General features: G+C 37.9%; 1 protein-coding gene across 3 annotated transcripts in view; it reads right to left on the reverse strand.

The window, feature by feature from the left end:
• The window catches only part of CTIF (cap binding complex dependent translation initiation factor), a 464,369-nt gene that overhangs the window by 406,996 nt on the left and 34,896 nt on the right, over positions 1 to 22,477 (reverse strand). Inside the window, exon 1 of one of the 3 annotated variants that reach the window (XM_074204167.1) lies at positions 3,869 to 14,610. The exons of the other annotated variants lie outside the window; for them this stretch is intronic. The gene's annotated coding sequence lies outside the window, so the exon portion shown is untranslated. Of the gene's footprint in view, positions 1 to 3,868; positions 14,611 to 22,477 lie in introns of those variants that run through there. 3 annotated transcript variants of the gene reach the window in all.

The raw sequence follows: 22,477 nt of genomic DNA on the forward strand, positions 1-22,477 counted from the left end.
ATGCATGAATATGTAATGTATATCTACATACATACATATATATTAAAATGATTATATATGGGTACATATGTGTATGTGTTTGTGAGTATTATATAAGTGTATATGTGGGTCTCTATATGTATATATTTATATACATATATGTATGTATATATATCCATGCTTAATTATAGCCCTCCTGGTGGGGGAGGGTGGAAAAAATAGACAATGTACAGCAGGGAACAGAAGAAAACATACAAGGAAGCAAAGAAAAGCTGGATAATTCTGAACACAATGTTTACTATATAAGCTTTCTTGAAATTGAAATTCAAATTTATTGCTTTATATTACAAACCCTCTTACATTTTGCTGTGCATAGGACAATATTTTTTTTTATTTTGCAAAATAAAAAACTAAAAAAAATTAAAAAAAACAAGTCATTCTGGATAGGGTCTCTAAAGAAACAAGGGAGCTCACTATCTCTGCATTTCAAAATGTAAATTCCTTCCCATATTTAGGATCATAGAACTCAGAGACAGAAAAGTTTTACAGGAATCATTTCATCTAGCTTCTTCAATCAACAAATAAGAAAACTGAGGTCCAGAGAGAAATATTTTTTGCAATTTTCCCAACTTCACACAGGTACTAAAGAAACAAACCTCTGACTGAACTTCTCTACCAACCTTTAGAGCAATTATCACTGTAACCTATAGATAGTAATAAAAACTGATTTAGAGGTTATAAGAGACAGACTAGCATAGCCAAGAGAAAACTTGCCTCTCAGTCCTTCTTCTGACCCATAGCACTTGTGTGACTCTGGACTAGCTACTTAACCTCTCACTGTCTGGAACAGCTCTCTAAGCCCTCCTTAGTCCAATAAAAACACAGGTGTGGGCTCCACCTCACTTCAAAATAAAAGATTAACAAAATTCTTTCTTTTGTACAAACGCTTCATTCCCATTTTTAAAATGTTTGGAGCAATAAAATATCAGTTAAAAAATAAATAAAATGCCTGAAGAACTGAATTAAAAGATAAGGACACTGAGATTCCTCTCACCCATGACCATCGAATATATACAACCTTTATTCAAATCTAGATCTTCTGATTTTAAATTCAATAATCTTTCTATTACATCAACAACTTCTATACTTCCTTGGCCAGTTGCACTGCTCCCCAGGCTCCACTACAACCCCTTTTTTCCCTCCTCGCCCCATCCCCCTGCCTCTCCCTCAGGCAGGATGCCCCTCCACTGATGCTTCTTCCACATCATTCAGGGGATAACAATGAGGTATCCTGAGAGTGGAGCAAGACATGGACTCGGCCCAGCAGGCTGCCCAGGCCATCTTCCTCATGCCTTTGTCTGACTCGGCTCACTGAGGTTCTCAGAAGGCCCTTCTGCTAGTCCAGGGACATGTGAGACAGCGCCAAGCCCAGGCCGGAGCCAGGTTTCATCAATCTTCTGAAGTAATTTCCCCACAAAATAATTCTCTTTGGGGCCTCCTAAAGGTCTCATCACTGTTCTCTACTATTAAAGACTTGCCATATAAAGACACTTACACTGGGAGGCAGGAGGTTTGACATATTAGCAGTGCTTCTGGCAGCCTCTTTGAAGTGTTTTCTTCTCCTCTTTGGTAAAGGAGAAAAAAATATTCCTTTTCTTTTCCCTTCTGCTTCAGCAAACCTTCAAGTTTTTTCTGTACATGGAGTTAAAGCACAAGGGTAAAAATTGTAAAAGGCCTATATATGGACAAAATGCCACACATTTTTTTTCCTGGAGTTTCATGTATCACACACTAATCTTTCTGGTGTCCACAGAACAATATTTGCACTTGTCTTTATTGTCCACTATTAAATGGCTGCACCCTGGCTAGAGCTATAGATCCAATGCTTCTGGAAAATGTATCAGATTGGGGCGGCTAGGTGGCACAGTGGATAAAGCACCAGCCCTGGAGTCAGGAGTACCTGGGTTCAAATCCAGTCTCAGACACTTAATAATTACCTAGCTGTGTGGCCTTGGGCAAGCCACTTAACCCCATTTGCCTTGCAAAAAAAACCCCAAAATGCAAAAAATGTATCAGATGAATTTCAGTACAGAGACAGTCCTTTTCCTGACTTTTCCAACCGTGTTTAATGACAAAGGTTTCTATGGAGCAGTCATGCCAAAAAGAGGAAGGAAGGAAGGAAGGAAGGAAGGAAGGAAGGAAGGGAGGGAGGGAGAAAGGGAGGAAGGAAAGAGAGGAAAAAAGAGAAAGAGAAAGAGAGAGAGAAAGAGGGAAAGAAAAGGAATGAAAGGAAGGAAGGAAGAAGAAAGAGTAAGGAAAAAAGAAAGGAGGAAAAAAGAAAAATTACAAAAGAAAAAGGATATCAGTAAATAAGGGGATGAAGAGGGAATATTAATGAAAGAGGAAAAGGATAAAAGATATGTTCTTAGCGAAATCAAAAGTCCTTCAAAATAACAGACAACATCAAAACAGCCAAACTAGCCCACACATTCTTCCTATAAAATGCTGGATTTTTTAAAGTTTCATATTAAAAAATGTAATATGGCAAGGGGGTGAGGGGAACCCCTAACAAAACAAAACTCCACCTGAATTATATCTCTCTCCTTTTGGCTTTGGTATTAGCATGGCAGCAGGGAAACCTCTAAATTGATGATAATCCTCTACAGCAAAAAATGTAGACCTGATTTTCTATTAGTTTCTCAAGCCTAAGACACAAGGAAACTAATATTGAAACCTTTCCCTTTTCTAAGTGTCAGCAGGGTTAAAAGGAAAACATATCTGATGTTCAAGGTCATGTAAAATATATAACAAATGAGCTTATATAAACAATCATAACACACTGGGGCTACAAGGGATTTGAGAAGTCATCAGTTCAACAACTCATTCTGCAATGAGAGCACAGAGCGCAGGCCCAGAGGGACAGATGAATGAGCCAAGGTCACACGGCTATTTGATGACAGCTGGTAATAGAATACCAAGTCTTCAAACATTCAATAGTGTTCTTTACCATACTATGCTGAGTAAATAGTGCATTTTTGTCTACCTTTTTCTTCCTAAAGCTAATTATTTCATAAAATGAAGTGATTTTTTTTTTAATAAAAGTAACCTGGATACTGAGTCAAATCCTCTTGGCTTGATCCTTATCACCTGTGTCACCCATCCTGACTTCAGTTTACTGATCTGTAGAACGAGGGGTTTGAAGCAGATCATCTCAAAGGTTCCCTCCAGTTTTGTATCTAAGATCCTATTGATTTATCTTTCGAATAGAAGGCAATTTTATAAACATGTTAATTGCTCGCTAATTAAAACACTTCAGGCTTTTGGATCTTGAGTTACAATGCATATATACATATATATATATACACATATATGCACACACACACACACACAAACAAAAGAATATACATGAATGTTGGTCAACAAGCATTTACTGCACAACTACAAGGAACTGTAGTTAAGATCTGCCCAAAATCAACGAGAAAATAAAGGCCCTAAAGTCCCTTCCATCTTCTCCCTATTGTTTCCTAGTCTTATTTCAGTCTCTCTACATAAGACAGGTAGTGGGGGGCTTGGAGACCCCTGGTACAGAGAAAGCCCTAAGCTATGATGTCTAAAAATTTCTCCTCCTTCCTTTCTCCTTTCTCAGAAAATTCAAAATGTTTTCTAAGGGAAAACAAAACTAAATAAATGGAGATGATAGGTATTCACTGTTGGAATAAAAAAGGCATTTTGCCAGTGCCAGCCACACTCCTGATAAGTTTCCACCTCACAAGTGTGGGGGAATAAAGCTCAAAACTCTTTTTTCAGATTTTCCCCTATTAAATAATTTCTGCTGATACACATAATTTGGCGTTTGAGGGGAAATAAAAGAAGCATGAAGAAAAATTACCACTCCATGCTAAGGGAGTTGAAGGTGTCAGAGCCGACGAGCTTCTCAAACAGGATCTCCCCCAACAGAAGTCCTGACTTAATCTAGAGTAGAATGAGGCATCCAAGCAGGGAAGAATTCAATGGAAATCCCACGAAGAATCTGGAGTAAAGGAGACGAGGAAAGGCTGAGCAAAGTGAGATGAGAAGAAACTTTTCGAGCTTAGCTAAGGCTCAGACTGAATGTATGTATGTATGGTATCCATCTGGGTACTCGTTTCTCTCTATGTCTGAACTCCACAGTGATAAAGCCTATAAAGCCTTGATCTCTTGACTGTGATGCAGTTATACCCTGGAAAGCAGCAAATGTTACAACAAATCAGGGCTTGATTATTTTTGTTGTTGATTGTCTAGACTCAAGATTTAAGAAAGTGATGCAGAAATTATTAATCATGCAGATTAAACTTAAAAGTGATTCTGAGGACATGTTTTGGTGAGGGGAAAGCTGATTGTTAAACATTTACCAGCATATCACAGTCCAGTGCCCTCTGGTACTGGGAGACAATCGTTTTTATTCACCCTATGGACATTCCTTTCCTTTCCTTTCCCACCTCTAGACCTCTCTAGTCTTCCAGGGAACACAGTAGTAAAAGGGAAAAAAAAAATGAAGGTTTCATAGGAACAAATGAAAAAAATATTTTCATCAAGCTACACACTTTTTAAAAAGGGGAAAAAAAACAAATCATCAAAACAGTCTACTTTTAAATAAAACTGAATTCTTTGGAAATTTAAACCAAGTACCATATAATGATTTCATTTATTTATTCATCTAATCTTCTATTAAAGTCCTAATCAGATATGTGAAATTGAACCTGGCTCCTCAAAGGCTATTTAATGGAACACAAGCTCTGGAAGGTTCTACTAATTTGGAGAGACTTCAAGTATAGATCCAGAACTGACTCAAGTATGGACAGTGCATTTTAAATTTAAGTATTAGAGTGATTATCACCAGAGGGTTGGAACATAAACACATAAACATGAACAACATTATCTATATCCTTGATGTATTAAAAAAATTATTCAGATATATGTGTGTAATACATATATACACATAAATATAGAAAGGAAGAATGAGCAATCATCTATTATGAATAAAACATGTTGCTGAGTGCTATGGGAAAGACACAAAAACCATTAAGATAATCATGAAGCTTATAGACAAAGGAGCATAAAACATGGACATGAATACTAAGGTGAGGTGAGATGCAATAATTGCTAGGAAAGATTTATAAAGCACTCTATTAGCTCATGGGAGGGAGATGATTTCTAGCTAGGGAGGGGAGAGGTGGGATTCAGATAAGGTTTCACAGAGAAATCAGATGAGTGGGGCGGCTAGGTAAAGCACCGGCTCTGGAGTCAGGAGTACCTGGGTTCAAATCTGACCTCAGACAGTTAATAATTACCTAGCTGTGTGGCCTTGGGCAAGTCACTTAACCCCATTTGCCTTGCAAAAAAAAATAAACTAAAAAAAAAAATTAGATGAGTGGGAGTAGTTCAGTACAGCTCAAACATAGAATAAATGCTAAGAAAATAGTAAAAGATGAGCTTGGAAAGATAACTTGAGGCTACATCCAGGAAGACTTACAAAAATCACAACCCAATAGCTACAAAAACCAAAACTCCAGAGTGTCACAAGTTTATTTTGTGAGAAATAAAATCCCTAAAATGGTTTTAAAAGGAGTGACAAAGGGGCAGCTAGGTGGTACAGTAGATGGAGTCAGGAGGACCTAGGTTCAAATCTGGCCTCAGACAGTGAATAATTACCTAGCTGTGTGACCTTGGGCAAGCCACTAAACCCTACTGCCTTGCAAAAATAAAAATATTTTAAAAAATGACAAAAATTTTTAACAAAAGTAGGATTTGCAGGGCTGAGTCTTTCCAAGATGGCAGAACCAGCAGCAATAGGCAGAAGACAAAGAGAGGAAATTTTTAGTTAACAACAAATAAAAGAACTTCTAAACAATTAGAGATGTTTAAAATCAGATGGTCTGTCTCCAGGAGTAACGAATTTTTCATCTGTGAAAGTTTTCAAGTCAGTGGGGATAGTGGAACCTAATGAAACCAATCCTTGTTGCTGACTTGACCTTGGACAATATGCATAGCCTCTACATGCTTCAGACATCTCCCTAGCGCTTATCTATTAAATAACAAAATGGCTATAATTATCATTGCTGAAGAAATTTCCCCCAGCAAGAACTCCCCCATGATGAGGCTCACAAAAACCACAGGTCTTTTCCTTATTGTTTTCAAGTAGCTGCTTACTACCATCTGCCATTAATTTAAAAATTAGGTTTATACTAGGACTGGATGAGGGTCTGGATGAGTTTACTGAGGAACCCTGCTGGAGGAACCATAGGATTTAGAATTAAAGAAATCTTAGAGGTCATTCATCTAGTCCAACTATCTAATTTTACATATGTGGAAACTGAGGCCAAGAAAGGGAAAATGATTTTTCTAGGCATTCAAGTAAAAACAGCACAGCTAAAATATAAAACAAGACCCTCTGAGCCCAGATTTAATGCTCTCCTTATTAACACCACTATTTCTCATCAGCTTGGCAGTTAAGATGGCACAAGCCTGGAGTCTTCCTGATTGAGTTCAAATCTGACCTAATACACTGTATGTCTAAGCTCTTTGACACTGGGCAAGTCATTTAATCCTGCTTGCCTCAGTTTCCTCATTTGCAAAAATGAGCTGGAGAAGGAAATGGTAAACAACCTCTACTCTCCACCAAGAAAACCTAAATGGGGGAAAGAGTCAGGAACAACTGAAACAACTGAACAACAAAAATTTCTTATTGATTAGAGGAAGGAAAGACAGAATAGAAGGAGAAATGTTGATGACAAATAAGCAAGTCTAATAAGGTTCTAAAAATAGGATGGTAGCTATGGAAACAAAAAAGAAATGAATGGATGTAAGAGATACTATAGAGGAAGAATAGAAAAGACTTGAGATCTGCAAAGGAACAAAAAAAGAGAGGGATCGAAAATACTAGGAGGTTTTGAACCAGGATCACTAAGAATATGGTGGTATCAGTAACAGAAATAAGAAAACTGGAAAGAGGAGCAGGTTTTCAGGAGAAGATAATGAATCCAATTACAAACAAAATAAATTTTATGGTGTTGGTTAAAGATAAATAGGTAAAGACGTCAATCCCATGTTCAAAACACTCCAGTGGCTCCACATTGCTGCTAGGATAAAAATATATCCTCTTTTGTTCAGTACTTAAGCCCTTCTGAATCTGGAGTCATTCTACACTTCTAAGTTTATTACACATGATTTCCATTCCATTCCATTCCAAAGTGATCTGCCTCTTTGCTATTCCTCCTAAATGGTATACCTACTTCCACCTGTATGTCATTGCCCAAATCATCTGCCCCACCCCATGCACTCTGGGACACACTCTCTCTTCACCTTCACCTTTTAGAATCCTTTACTTCCTTTAAAGTTCAGCAAAAGCACCACCCCCCCCATACAAGAAAATTCTCGTGACCATCCTACCCCCAAATACTAGTGTCCCTCCTTGCAAATCACCTTGATGTCCCTTTATATATATTTTGTATTTATTCATGTTTAATCTGATATGTAAGTTCTGGGAGGAGAGCAACTGAGTTTTGGATTTTTTTCCTTGTTTGTGCTTGGTTTTTTTTTGGGGGGGGGAGTGCCTAAGACATAGTTGGTATTTAATAAATGGAGATGACCATAAAACAATGAAAGATTCCAGCCTGGAGAAACAAATCAGGCAATTAAGAACAGATGTTTACTGAGCTCCTACTAAGTTATGGGTCCTGAACTAAGCACTGGAGATGCAAAGTCAAGAGTTTAACAGTCCTTGCCCTGAAAGATTATTTCTCCTCTATCAGGAGAAATAACTCCTTTTTATGCTCCCAAATCCCTCCCACACACCTTACCCATACTCATACCTAACTACTGGCATATTCAAAATGATGGAGGGAGGCCACAATCAACTAGAATTGGGGAATCCATAGAAGATCACAAAGGAAAAAAGAGTTTTACTAGAATGAGAAAAGGACTGCATATATCTCCAGGAAAAATCTAAGGGTCAGGAAATGGAGCCAAGGAAAGAAAGTGAAGAGGCCTTATCGTGAAGGTAAAAGGAGAATCAGATCAGTACAGTATCACAGAAACCAAGGGGAGAGAAAGTTTCAAGGAGGAAGTGGAAAGGTCATTGTAAAACATTAATATAACTCCTTAAAAAGGTAGATAAATGAAATCTGTCTAAAATGTCAACTGCAGAAGGGGCACCTGGGTACTTTCTGTGAGATATTGGGTAACCCCTTCTCTCTTCTTTTATTTTTCCAGCAGGAACTTCATGCCAACAGAGAAAACAACAGAACAGAATTTTCATGGGGAAAATTTCTGGCATAAATGGGAATACATATGGTTTAAAAACTGTAGAATAATAAAGACCACTGCTTGGGTAGGTGTAAATCATGTACAAATGTGAAAACATTAGTTCAGATATGACATAGGCCTTCCTATATACCCCTGTCTGAAGATCCTTTACACATTTTTGGCTAACGGGCTTTGCCCTGGTTTGGTCTGTTGTCTGAGTTAGCTTTGCACTATTTTGTTAAATATGCATATGAGAGGCCCTGTCATTTCAGGTTGTACTAAGACAGCATCTTAATAAAGTCCTTGAGCCTATTTAAAACTATGACACCTTAAGTTGTAGGTATAACAAAAGCGATCTCCAAGTAGCATTAGAAAGCATATAAACAATCACATTACATGCCTGCTCACCACGAATCTTTTTTTACTATGACAACAAAATAAAAAGTGACTCCAGCAGCGGTGAAGGTTAGCTGAGTCCTCCGGCTGCAAAAGGACCCTGTTGGCTGAGAGAATCCACTGGCTGGGTACCAGAAAGATTTAAGATGTTGTAGAGAAGTTAGAAGCAAAATGTAAAGCTTCACAGGGTTGGTATGCGGCCTCAGGCTTATTTACAAGTACTTGTGAAGATTTAAACAGCTACGGATTGTGTGCCCCCTGAGAAAAACCAAGCAGGGGTTTTAGTGGAAGCTGCTGGCTGCCCTTGAGGGATTTGACCAGGAAATGCTAAGAGTGCAGACCTGTTCCAAGTGAACTGATACCTAATAATGAGACAGACTAAATCTAATCCACCCTCACATAACCAGGAAACCAGAGGCTTCCTCCTCCCATCATGTCCTAGAATAACACTATTCCTGACCATAGACCCCAGACCACAAGAGAGCCTGCCTAGCTCAGCCACTGATTCTTACCTTCCTCTAAGCAATTTACTGGCTTTTTCAAGTTCCTGATTCTAAGACTGCATCACTATTCTCCTCTCCTTGGGCATTCTCGCCCATAAGGTATCAGTTCTGTAAAGGTGAGGGCTACCATGTCTTCTGCCTCTTTCAAATTCCCTTAAGGTGAGTAACACAGGCTGAGCACTATGAATGAAAGAGAAGTTAGCCTTACTCTGTTTCACTCTCCCCCTCATAAAGCTTTTGGGAACCTTCTTCTTTTGATAAAAAACTACCATGCTTGTTAAATCTATTCCTCTTAAATTCTTTCCATCTCTGCAACCAGAGAATCCTTGCTCTCCCCTCTCCTAAATAGTGTCTCCTGTTCAACTTCTCCAGTACTAGATACCCCTTTACTGCTGCCCCCCTGGCAAATGGGGAATGAGAGAAGTCAGTGAACGGGCATTTAAAAAGGACCTGGGGGATATAAATGAAGGCAAAAAAAAAGTAGTCCCAGCTCTCAAGGAGTTCAGTCTTATGGGGGGGGGGGTAAATTTACAAGATAAATCGGGATAGAAACATTTCTTAATCCTCAGTACCACCTCCTGAAGTTTCCCCTCCCCACTCAGCAACTTCTCATTCCGTGAGGGTCACTCCATCCAAATGTATCTGTCTGCCAGCCCCCAGGTCACACTTCCTCTCTCAGGGACTTGGGAGTCTGTCTCACAATCTTCCTATCCTATCCTATCCCTGTCCTTATACTTGGGGAAGTTGAGTCATAGGATGATGTCACCTCAAATGCCTGCTTCCTAGCTTGGCAACCTCAACTCCCATGATTTTCATCTTCATCCTATTTCAGCCACATACAGAATTGGTCATACTTTCATCTCATCATCTCCCACAAATGTTCCATATCCATGATTTCTCTCTCATCATGTTCAATTTGGATCAATGCATATCATGGAAACAATGTAAAGACCAGCAAATTGCCTTCTGTGGGGGGTGGGGGGAGGGAAGTAAGATCAGGGGAAAAATTGTAAAACTCAAAATAAATAAAATCTTTATAATTCAAAAAAAAGTTCTATATCCACAATTTATAACTAATAACAACAATAACATCTGGATAGCACTATATGCTAGTCATAAACCTGAGTACTTGACAATCATTGTCTCATTTGATTCTCACAACAGCCATGGAAAGTAGGTGTTATTATTATTCCCATTTTACAGATAAGGAAATTGAGGCACAAGGTCACTCAGCTAGTAATTGATTGAGGCAGGATCTGAACTCAGGTCCTCCTGATTTCGGGTCCATGACTAGTTTCTCTGACCATGACCTCCCACTCTTCCAACATTCCTTAAGACTCACTTCTCCTAAACCATTCTGTCTTCACTTCCAAATATTTCTACCCCCCCCAACGCTGCTCCAGTTCCATTTTATTTCCTTTTGAAACTTAACTCTAGCTGTGCAATTCATCTTTAGACTCTCCTGTACACTTGAGTACTTCCTATTGCTGCTCAATAGATTCTAAACTACCACCTGAATGCTCTGCTCCTTTAATCACATTTCTTTATTTTTTTAATTGATATTTTATTTTTCCAATTATACGGTATGGCAGATTTTCAACATTCCTCTATTTGTAAATGTCTAAGATACACATTTTTCTACCACAGACCCCCCCATCCCCCAGGTGATGAACAGTCTGGCAAAAGTTGTACATGTCCAGTTGTGTACACGTACATTTGTGTTTAACATATTAATCATTTTGTGTAAGAGGAATTAGGACTAAGGGAAAAGAAAGAAAACCGTGAGATAAGAAGGGAAAACATAAAAGAAATCTTAAGAAAGTGAACATAGTACATAGTATACATTCCGATTCCATGTTTGTTTTTTCCCCTGGATGTAGATGGCATTGCCCTTAACAGGTCTCCCAGGGTTGTGAACTCTTAGATCTCTGCTGAGAGGACATTGCATCCATCGTAGCTGATCAACTCTCAATGTTCTCATTTATGGGTACAATGTTGTCCTGGCTATGTTCCCTTCTCTCAGCATCAGTTCCATCTGTAATTCTTTTCTTGCTTCTCTAAAGTCTGACCACTCATGTACAACCACATTTCTTTACATGGTAGGAAGAAATCACCCTGCTAAGCTGATCTACTACAAATCTGTTGTGTATCAAATGGACCCTCAGGGTTTACTCTTTTCTTATTGATTCCCTGTACTTTGTAGTAGACACTATCTGCCTCTGCCTTGCCCTCAGCAGACTTGGCCTCAGATGAAAATTGAGTCAAGTCCTCTTCTCTCCAACTGATTTTCAGTAGTTCCTCATCCATTGGCTCTTTCCTCACTACTTCCATATATCCTCAAAACTTCCTATCTCATTAAATAACAAAAACAAAAAACAAAAATCTTCACTTGCTAGCTATCATTTCCTCAAGCTAATTAATGTCTTATAATTCTTCCCTTCCTTTTAACACTCAAATTCCCAGAAAATGCCTTCTATACTCATTAACCTCATCCCTTACAGTTTGGTTATTGATCTTATCTCTCAACTGAAACTGCTCTAATATTACCAGTAAACTCTTAATTGCTAAACTGGATGGCCTTTTCTCAGGCTTTGTCCTTCTTGGCCTCTCTGCAGAATCTGTCATTGTTGACTAATGTCTCCTCCATATTCTCCTCCCAAGGATATGGGGTCACTGCTGAGTCTCCTGACTCCTTCTTATTCCTCTTTGCTGGATTATCATCCATGCCCCATCCCCCCTATGCCTTATGTCTGTTTTAGACCTTTTTCCCCTCTGTTGCTTCATCAGCTTTCATAGAGTCAACCATTATCTCAATGAAAAGGACCCCCAGTTTTATACAGCCCCAGTCTCTTCTCAACTTCCATCCTTTCACTAGCTGCCTATTAGACATCTCCAACTGGATGTCTGATGATCGGGCATCTCAAATTCAACATGTTCAAAACACAACACATTGTCTTTCCCTCAAACCCTCTACCTCATATTAAATTCCTCATTTCTGTTGTGGGAACTAACATTCTTCCAATCACTCAAGTTCCCAACCCAAGAAGAGGCTTCCTTCTTTCTCACCTCTGAAAGTCATTCATGATATCCATTCAGTCAACAAGACTACCTTTATAATATATCCCCTTCCCTTCTCTCTATACACATAGTCATCATCCTAGTTTAAGCATTCATTATCCTCTCACCTAGCCTATTGCAACAGCTTCCTAATTGGTCTCCTTTGATTCAGCCTCTCCCTTCTCAAATCATCCTCCACACTATTATCAACTTGATACTCATAGCTCAGGTCACTTTTAAAAAATATTTTAAATAAGCTTTTATTGATATTTTCTATTTATTTCATTTCCATTTTTATCCTAAGTATCCCTTTCCTCTGACAACCCCAGTAATGCAATCTCTGGTTCAAAGATTATGGCCACTAAAATCAACATATTTGCATAATTCCAAATTGCTTTACAAATTGGTAGCACCATTTCACAGTTCTACCAACAATGCATAAGTGTCCCTTTTTTTTAACCTCTACAATATATTAACTCTTGCCATTTTTTTATGCTTTTTTTCTTTTGGACAAGTCACTTCAAGAAGTTACATTGGCTCCCTCTTGCTTCCAGGACAAAAGATAAATTCCCCTTTGCTATTTTAAGACCTTCCCAATATAGTTCTACTCTTCTTTTCCAGATTTGTTATACATTACTCTCTACCATATGCTCTGCATCACAACCAAACTGGGCTGCTTGCTCTCCACACATGATAATCCATCTCCAGCCTCCATGCCTTCACATAGATTGTCCCACGTCTATAATGCAATCCCTCCTCATTTCTACCATCATGAAATATCTGAATTTTTTTCAAGGCAAAGGTCAGCTCCTACAGAAAGTCTATCCTGATCCTCCTCCTAGTCACCAGACATTGTCTACTTTGTAATCTGCTTTATTAATATGTCTGTTTACCTCCTGTTTTCCACCAATAAAACTTAAGTTCCTTGAAGGGAGGGATTGTTTCTCTTTGTGTCTTTGTAGCCTCAGCATCTAACACACTAGGTACTTTATAAATGCTTATATATGAATGAATTTGGAGTAGTCTGATCTAGGGGAAGTTCACTGAAGCTACCAGAAGACTTGGGATTTCATACTTCTAGTCCTAGCTAACCATCTGACTTTGGGCAATTCACTTACCAATTTTAAAGATAGAGATAGAAGAGTCCTCAGAAATCATCTTGGCCAACTCCTACACAAATTATTATAATACAGCCATCAATGTCTTCTTGGATATTAACTGAGGTTAATGAGCAGAAACAAAAAAGGGTTAAGGGATCTGGCTTAGGGCAAGTAAAGGGGTGGGTGGTGGCTATCTTTTTCATTACCACTAGGAAGTATTGCCCATTGGATATTTCCAACTAGATATCCCAGTTATATCTCATACTCATATGTCCAAAATGAAACTTCACTATCTCCCAAAATTCACCCTTATTCCATCTTCCCTATTTCTGTTGAAAGCCTTCTTCCAAGCTTGCAACCTTGGAATTATCCTCAGCTCCTCACCCTTCTTACCTGATATATCCAATTAGTAGCCAAATCTAGCCCTTTCTGATCCCTTCTCTCTAATCACGATGACTGCCTTGGTTTGGGGCATTATCTCTCCCCTTATTATTTTAATAGCCTCCTAATAATCATCCTGACTCAGGATCTCTCCATTTCTGTCCATCTTGCCCAAAGCCGTCAGTATGACTTTCTCAAGCTCAGATCTGACCAAGCACTCTTTTATACTCAATAAATCCTAGAAGCTTCCTACTGCCTCTAGAATAAAATCTGAACTCCTTTGTTTAGTTCTTAAAGTCTTTTCCAACTTGGTCCCAAACAAGTAAAAACATAGAGACACCTAGGTGAAACAGGGAATCAAATAACAGATTTGGAGTCAGAAAGACTTGAGTTCAAATACTACCCAATTGTGAAACAATTCCACTCACACTAGATGGGAGGTCCTGAGAAGAAAATTACCTCTCAAGCTCCCTTTTTTAAGCTGGAGACAATGGAGACAATAATAGCTTCTACCTTTCTAGGATTATTGTTTACAATCTACCTAAGAGGAATGCTGAAATGATAATAATGTTTGTACTTCATTTTTGAAGACCACAACATCAGTGAGGTGATGCCAAGATGAGCCCATGAGTTGGATCTGAATGAGGGGATGCTGTGCTAAGTCACCAGCCTCACTTTCTCCTCCACAGTCACCTGGGTCCAGTGACCAGATATGGATCAGAATGACTGGAGATGGCCCTGGAAGCAAGGCAATCACAGTAACTGACTTGCCCAAGGTCACACAGCTAGTCAGTCAAGTGTCTGAGGCTGGATTTGAACTCCCGTCCTCCGGACTCCAAGGTCAGTGCTCTATTATTCACCACCTAGCTGTCTAAGAGGATTGCTGGAAAACTTAAGGCAATGTTAGCTATATATACATACATATATATATATATATATATACATATACATATCCATAATAATATATCTACTTTGTATACCACTTTGCAGTTTTCAAAGAACTTTATATAGATTAAATATATATAATTATATTAACTGCATAGGTAATATAGATTTTTATATAGATTACTCATTTAAAGTGATAAATGTAAAGGTTCATTGGCAACTAGGTGGCTTGGGGGATAGTCATGGGCCTGGACTCAGGAAGACCAAATTTCAGTTCTGACCTCACATATTCAGGGTTGCATGACACCTTAGTAAGTCAATTAATCGCTGTCTGCCTCAGTTTCCTCTACTGTAAAATGGGAATAAAAATATGATCTTTCTCAGGAGGTTGCAGGGAGGATCAAATAAAACATGGGCAAGGTATGTAGCATTGTGCCAAGAATACAATAGGCACACGCTAAGTCCTTGTTCCCTTCAACAAGTTTAAATGATTTGCCCAAGGTCACACAGATGTTAGATGGCAGTTAGGACTAGAATCTTTGACCAGCTTCATTAGCCATATCAAACAGCACAAAGGCATTTTTCAGACAGTTTATACCTGGGTTGCTCTAGAGTTCACCCTTATACTACAATATCCAACTGAAAAAGAAATTTCCATTTAAGGGCAGCAAGATGGTGTATTGGATAAAGCACTGGCACTAGAGTCGGTAGGACTCAAGTTCAAATTCAGTCTCAGACACTAACTAGCTCACAATCTCTGGGAAGTCACTGAACCCTGACAACCTCAAAGAAGGAGGGAGAGAGAGATAGAAAGGGAAGGGAGGGAATAAACTTCTATTTAAACTAAAAGAGTACCTATTAGATGGAGACTGAGCTATGATATGAGAAAATAATGGAATATTCCTCTATTATAAGAAATTATGAAAGGTATAGCTTCAGAGAACCAGGAAAGACTTGGATAAACTGATAAAGAATGAAAGGAGATGAACTAAAAGAACAATCTACACTAGCAGCAACATGGTAAAGGAACATAACTTTAAAAGGAACTCCGATCAATGTAACATTCAACCATGATTCCAGAAGAGCAAAGATGTATCACTCTACTTATCACCTAAACATATATTCAGAGTGAAGAATGATACATAATTTTTTAAGCTAATCAATACAGAAATTTGTTTTGCTTGACTGATGTATTTATTATAAGGTTTGGGGTTTTGTTGTTTAAAAGATAGAGAGGTTGAAAGAAAAATAGATGTTTTAACTAAAAAAATTAACTTTCTAAAATTTGTTACTATCCTATAATACGTGTATGTTTACATGCATGCCTGTATATATACACACACAGACACAAATACATGTGTCTATGTGTCTATGTATAAAATATATGTAATTCTTTGGAACCACTATGTGGATAAGGTAGAAGTTCAGTTTCTTATAACAGTCTTCCTTCTTCAATTCCTGAAATGTTTATGATTATCGATAATTGCTGAACTAACAATTACAAAGAATTTATTTTTTTAAAGAGATTTCCATTCCAGCAGCATATGACCCATCAGATGGCCACCCTGCACATGGCTCTTGTAGAGAACAGAGCTGACACTAGTGCGAAGGTCACTACATAATCCAAGAATGGCCAGGGAGTTTAAAGTGAAGGACAAGGAGTCCATCCAAACTTCGCACTGGAAGTAAATAACAAATCCACCCGTTGATGTGATAATTGGGGATCTGAATGAGCCCTTCTCTGCCATCTCGGGGCTTCTGCCAAAGTCACTGCCCAATGAGCAAGCACATCCAGGACAGAACTCTCTGTGAACTCAAGGGCCGGCTCACCCAGCCACGAGACCGCTGTCCTGCCTGGACCCTCTCATGGAGAGGATCATTTGTTAGCAAGATCTCACCCTAATTCTATGCACAGTTTATTGTCTCACTGTTGATGCTCAATTGTATGACACTTCCAACGTTAATATACCAACTTCAAGCAGAACAAGGACAAGTTCAGGATGCACAAAGTACCAAACAATAACATTTATCATTTATAATAAGATAATTCTAATAAATTGAGATACTAAAGCATAAAGATAGAATATTATTTTTGATTATTTTTTCAATTACATGTTATAAAAGTTTTTCAATATTCATCCACTTGAATATTTATAAGTTTCACAAATTTTCTTCCACCCTCCCTTCCCACTCTGTTCCCCTCAGCAGCAAACTGTCTAGTGAGCATTTTACATGTACATTTGTGTTTAACATGTTTACATTATTAGTCATTTTGTGAATTAGGAACTAGGACTAAGGGAAAAGAAAGAAAACCATGAAATAGGAGGAATAAACAAAAGGGAAATTTTTAAAAGTGAGCATAGTAGGGCAGAATATCAGAAGACAGAAAAATATACTGGATTTGACTGCAGGAGTCCACCTTTCAGGCCTCAGTTTCTTCATTTATTCAAGAAGTATTTATAAAATGGTTGTATCAGATGGTTTAAAAACACATAGACTGAGATCTGTAAATGACCTTAGAGATCATCTATTCCAAGCATTTTAGAAGATCTTCTTGAATAAGTGAAGAAATGGAGACTCAGAAGGAGGAAGTGACTTGCCCTAACATAGGATTAGATGACCTTTGATAAATCACTTAAGTTCCCCTGATGTTGGCTGCCTCGTTCATAAAAATGAAAGTTTGACAAATAGCTCTGAAAGACTTGGGAACTCTGATCAATGTTCCACCAGACTGATGATGATGAATTCTATATAGCCATTAATAGAGAAGGGATAGACTCAAAGTACAGACTGAGACTCATATTTGTGGACATGGTCAATATGGGAATTTGTTTTGCTTGACTGTGCTTATTAATTTCAAGGTTTTTTTTCCCCTTTTTTATGATGGGAAGGAGTTAAGAAGGAAAGAAAATAAATTTTAGTTAAAAGAAATAAAACAAAATAGTGTGAGAAAGAGTTGAACTGGATAGTCCCTAGTTCCCTTTCGATGACAACCCTTTGATTCAATATGACCCCGGCACTTCTAACTCTCAGGCTCCTCAGACTCCCAACCTCTGTGCTATAGAACTTCCATTAAAATCCAAATAATTATCTCCTCCAAAAGAGGCAAAGCCCCTAACAAGTGAAACTTTTGTCTGAGTCTTTGGAGCGCTTTCTGGAAAATGCTCTACCTTTGATTATTCACACTCTTGACTCAGCTAGCACAGATTATATCTTGATCTATTATATACTATAATAAATCCTTTTCCTAGCTCCTATTTCTAGGATCATCCTAGCTAATCCTTCCCCACCCCATCAACATTTTTATAGAAATATTATATTTCCATGTCTCCCTTAACCATTAGTTTTGAAGTTGACTTTTTAAGCCAAAGTAATGAACTTTACCATTATCCCTACTAAATATTTTCTTACTCATTTTGAAGAAATGTTTCTAAGTCTGACAAAAATCTTTTCTTATTCTGATAGTCATTCAGTGAGCCAGATATCCCTCCTATCTTACAGATATCAAAAAATTTGAGGAGTGGGTCACCTTTATGCCTTTATCCAAACTGTATGAGATCATAGAACAAGGGTTAGTTAGCAGAAAGGTTGTCTGATGACAAGGAAAAGACGATTGTTATAAATATTATATAAACCCTGTCTCTTCCCCACTAAATATAATGAGACTTTGTAAATATGGCTTTGATTCCTGAACGTATTTACCTAGAGTAATTCATTTAGGAGACTTAAGCAATTGAAAATAAACATCTCTGTATTAAATTGTTCCTTTTGAAAAGACGAGAAAGAAATGTGGAGCAATTATGAAGGTAGGAGTACTCTGCTTTATATAATGAATGTTTTTGAAAAGTTCTGTGCAAATATTTCTTAAAATCAAATATTTTAAGTATACTGAGTAGGCTGACTAAAGATTATCTGTGCTAAGTTTTCTTTGTAACTGATTATTATATTTTATCTTTTTTAAAGGTAAATTTTACTAAAAATAAAACATTCTTACCTTAGATTTCCAGACTGTGTCCATCCTGAATCATTCATCCATCTGCCCTCCCCTCCCTATCCAACCTATCCCAAGTTTATCAAAACATTCCTTCTCATTCCTCCCCTTCTCTCCATTATAACCTTCTGCACAGGAAATTCACAGTAACAAGGGGTCACTTAAATAGCCACCCAAATACTACACACACACACACACACACACACACACACACACTGGATTGTGCTACGAGAAAAATATTTTGCTGTTAACTTCTCAGTGGAAACTAATGAGAAAAAGAGCAGATGAGTAAATTTACAACTTTGTATAAATGATCTGGTCTCAAACCTCTGTGTAGCTAAGTAAGACTTGTGCTTCTACTCTCTTTATGTATGCAGATTATAAGCAGGCTGATCTCCAGTATAGAGTACCATAGTTTCCTAAACTATTAGGGTTTTAACTATGTAGCTAGCAGATTATAAACAGGCTTATCTCCAGTATAGAGTACCATAGTTTCCTAAACTATTAGGGTTTTAACTATGTAGCTAGCAGATTATAAGCAGGCTGATCTCCAGTATAGAGTACCATAGTTTCCTAAACTATTAGGGTTTTAACTATGTAGCTAGCAGATTATAAACAGGCTTATCTCCAGTATAGAGTGCCATAGTTTCCTAAACTATTAGGGTTTTAACTATGTAGCTAGCGTTGGCTGCCTCCAGCCCTAACCAGCTAAAATAAAATGCACAAAGAAATTCAAGTACCTATCAACTGACCTTATCGAAGATAAGAACAGCATTCCTTGCCCTTCCTAACCCCCATCTGCCCTAGGAGAGAAGGGTATCTACAGCCCTGCAGAGATGGCATCCTCTCTTACCTCTGTTTTCCCCCCTAAGCTATCGATAGATATTTATTGAATAAAGGAAGGTATGCCCTCTCACCAAGGGCACAACCAATTTTTCTAGTCTAATAGTCTGCCCCTAAACTTCACCTCATTTAATGTCTGCTCATCAACCAAAGAAATAGTATTTAATAAGCCCTACTAAGTATTAGAGCATGTGGTTAAGAAATATTATGATAAAATGAAAAAATTGTTGGGTTTGAAGTCGTCAAGTAGGTTCAAATCACTAGTTCAATACTATGTGACTTTAGTTGGGTTCCTTTATTATCTTAGCCTTCCTTTCCCCCCTGAAATGGGAATAATATTTACTCTATCAATATCAATGGAGTGATGTGAAGAAAGCACTTTGTGGCTGGGTATGGGGGCCCAGGCTTAGGGATGCCTACTACTGGGGTGGCTAAGATTGATGAATCACTTGAGCTGCAATAGCTTAAATCCATGGGGTGTCCTCATGGAGTTTGACATTTATACAATGAGTCCCCAGAGTGGGCAGTCCCACCAAATACTAACAAAGGGTTGAATTGAGGCAGGTTGGAAAAGGAGGAGGTCTAAACTCCTGTGTCCATCAGAACAGGACCGGGTCCATAAGCACCTTTACTTCCAGTCTCTTAAAATAGAGAGAACCGGTCTCAAAAATAAAATTAAATAAAATTTTAAACTTTAAAAAGTTCCATAAATGCATTTTTTTTTTAGTTTTTGCAAGCCAAATGGCGTTAAGTGGCTTGCCCAAGGCCACACAGCTAGGTAATTATTAAGTGTCTGAGACCGGATTTGAACCCAGGTCCTCCTGACTCCAGGGCCGGAGCTCTATCTACTCCACCACCTAGCTGCCCCCAAATGTAAATTTTAATGTCTTTTGAGAGATACAGAGAAATATGTGGCAAGACCCCTGCTCTCAAGCAAGTTTGTGATTTTGTTGAAGAGACAGGAATCACAGAGATAAAACAGAGCCCACCATATGTTCATAAAGAATTGAAGGGTAATTGTATATATCCCACAATGACTATTGCCTTTTCTATTGTCTTCTGGTTCCCAACCAAATGCACCCTACATTTTGAGGAAGCATCTTCGCCTCCTACTTCCCTAAGACTGAGGCAATCCAAAAGTAGCTTCCTCAACTCTAATCAAGAACTATATACTCTTAAAAACTTCTCAGAATCATTATCTACCATTTCTTCTTTTCCTCTTCTCTCAGGGAAAGAATTCTTACTCCTTCCTACAATCCCTCTAACTTTATCCTTGATCCTATCCCCTTCCACTTTACCATCCCATCTCATGTGAATTTATTCTCTGGTTCCTCTGGTTTCTTCCCACCTTACTCCAAAGATGCTTGATCTCCTCATTCCTAAAGACTGTATTCCTCTAACTCCTACTCTACCCAGAGACAGTCACATAACTCTTCCTTTCCTGTCCAAACTTCTTGAAAATATTTTCTATACGTATTGCTTCTACTTTCTTACTAATACCTCCTTTTAAGTAAAAGAAATTTCTTACTGAGCTTTTAACTCTTGTCAAAAACAAATCACATGGAAACCAGGAGAGAAAACTGAAAAAAAAGCTTCCTGAAAAAATAATAAAATGTATCATAAAACCCTAGATATCACATTTCAATAAATCATTAAAAAAAACCTATCAGAACCACTGGAAGCAGAGGATAAAATGTCAATAGATCACCACCAGAAAGAAATCTCACATCCAGGGCACTCAGAAATATGATTGCCAAACTTCAGAGATTGTAATTCAAATAAAAAGCACTGCAAAGATCTAGGAAGGAACGGTACATCAAAGAACCAAAGTAAAGATTATACAAGGTTATGAAGCAAATACTAGAATGAATGTCATGTTTGGCAAGTTATTAATTATGCTCTAATTAGATTTATAGCTAGAATACATGGCTAGTTTAACATAAGAAAAACTAAAAGAATAAACAAATTAGAATATTTTAATAAGTAAAAGAAAAAATCTATTGACTCTCCATAGATGGTTTTTTGGTACAGTATTTCTTCCTAAATCTCTGTAATGTTCTTCTTAGTTCTAAATTTCTTCTTACATGATTAAATTTTTTAATTCTTTTGCTCCATGCTACTTTTCAAGAAGTCCACTATTTTGTTAAGGTTGACCAATTTTTGTTCTGTGGTTTAAATTTACCTCCCAAGGTTTTTTTTAAAGAAGTCTAATTTGGGGGCGGCTAGGTGGCACAGTAGATAGAGCACTGGCCCTGGAGTCAGGAGTACCTGAGTTCAAATTTGACCCGTCACTTAATAATTACCTAGCTGTGTGGCCTTGGACAAGCCACTTTACCCCATTTGCTTTGCAAAAAAAAAAAAAAAAAAAACTAAAGAAGTCTAATTTCATCTCTTGCTTCAACTCTTCATTTATTATAGGGGGCCTTCCACACAATCTTCAACTTTTTGTGGTCAAATGACTTTTCTTTCTGTGTGGTTCCATTTGTAATTACTACAGAATTATTTTATTTTTCTGTAATTATCTTGGTGTTCTCTTAGTTCATAATATTATCATAACAAGAGTTGTTTTTGGTTTGGTTTGGTTTTTTTCTATGTATTCATTTCTTAGGCCTCTTTGCTAGGCATAGCTGACAGATGTCTCCTCCTTTTCCTCCTCTGAATGTTTCTTTGAAACTTCTCTAAGCTATGAAACTACTGTATTCCAGGGCCTCTATACAGGACCTTAAGTGAGAATGAAAGATTGTAATTCATCACAACAAACTCTCAGTCCTCAGAGCTTCTTAGTCCTGTCCCCTCTTTTATAGTCCTTGATGTGGGACACTGAGGTAGAATGTTCTTGTTGGATGGAGCAGCTGAGCCTAGTCTCTTTGCCCTGTTCCTCTCTACAATCCTGGAGGAAGTAGCAGAGCAGAATCAAGGTAGTCTTTGGGATCTGACCTAGGATTATAACCCAGGCCCTCTCTTTATAATAATTCTAAATGAGACTATCCAGCCCATTCCCCCTCCTTCCATAATCTTACACTAGTTGGAGAGGTTGGAAATAAAGTGAAATAAAGTGA

This window comes from Macrotis lagotis, chromosome X (genome assembly GCF_037893015.1).
Source record: "Macrotis lagotis isolate mMagLag1 chromosome X, bilby.v1.9.chrom.fasta, whole genome shotgun sequence".
In the NCBI taxonomy this organism is placed as follows: Eukaryota; Metazoa; Chordata; class Mammalia; order Peramelemorphia; family Peramelidae; genus Macrotis; species Macrotis lagotis.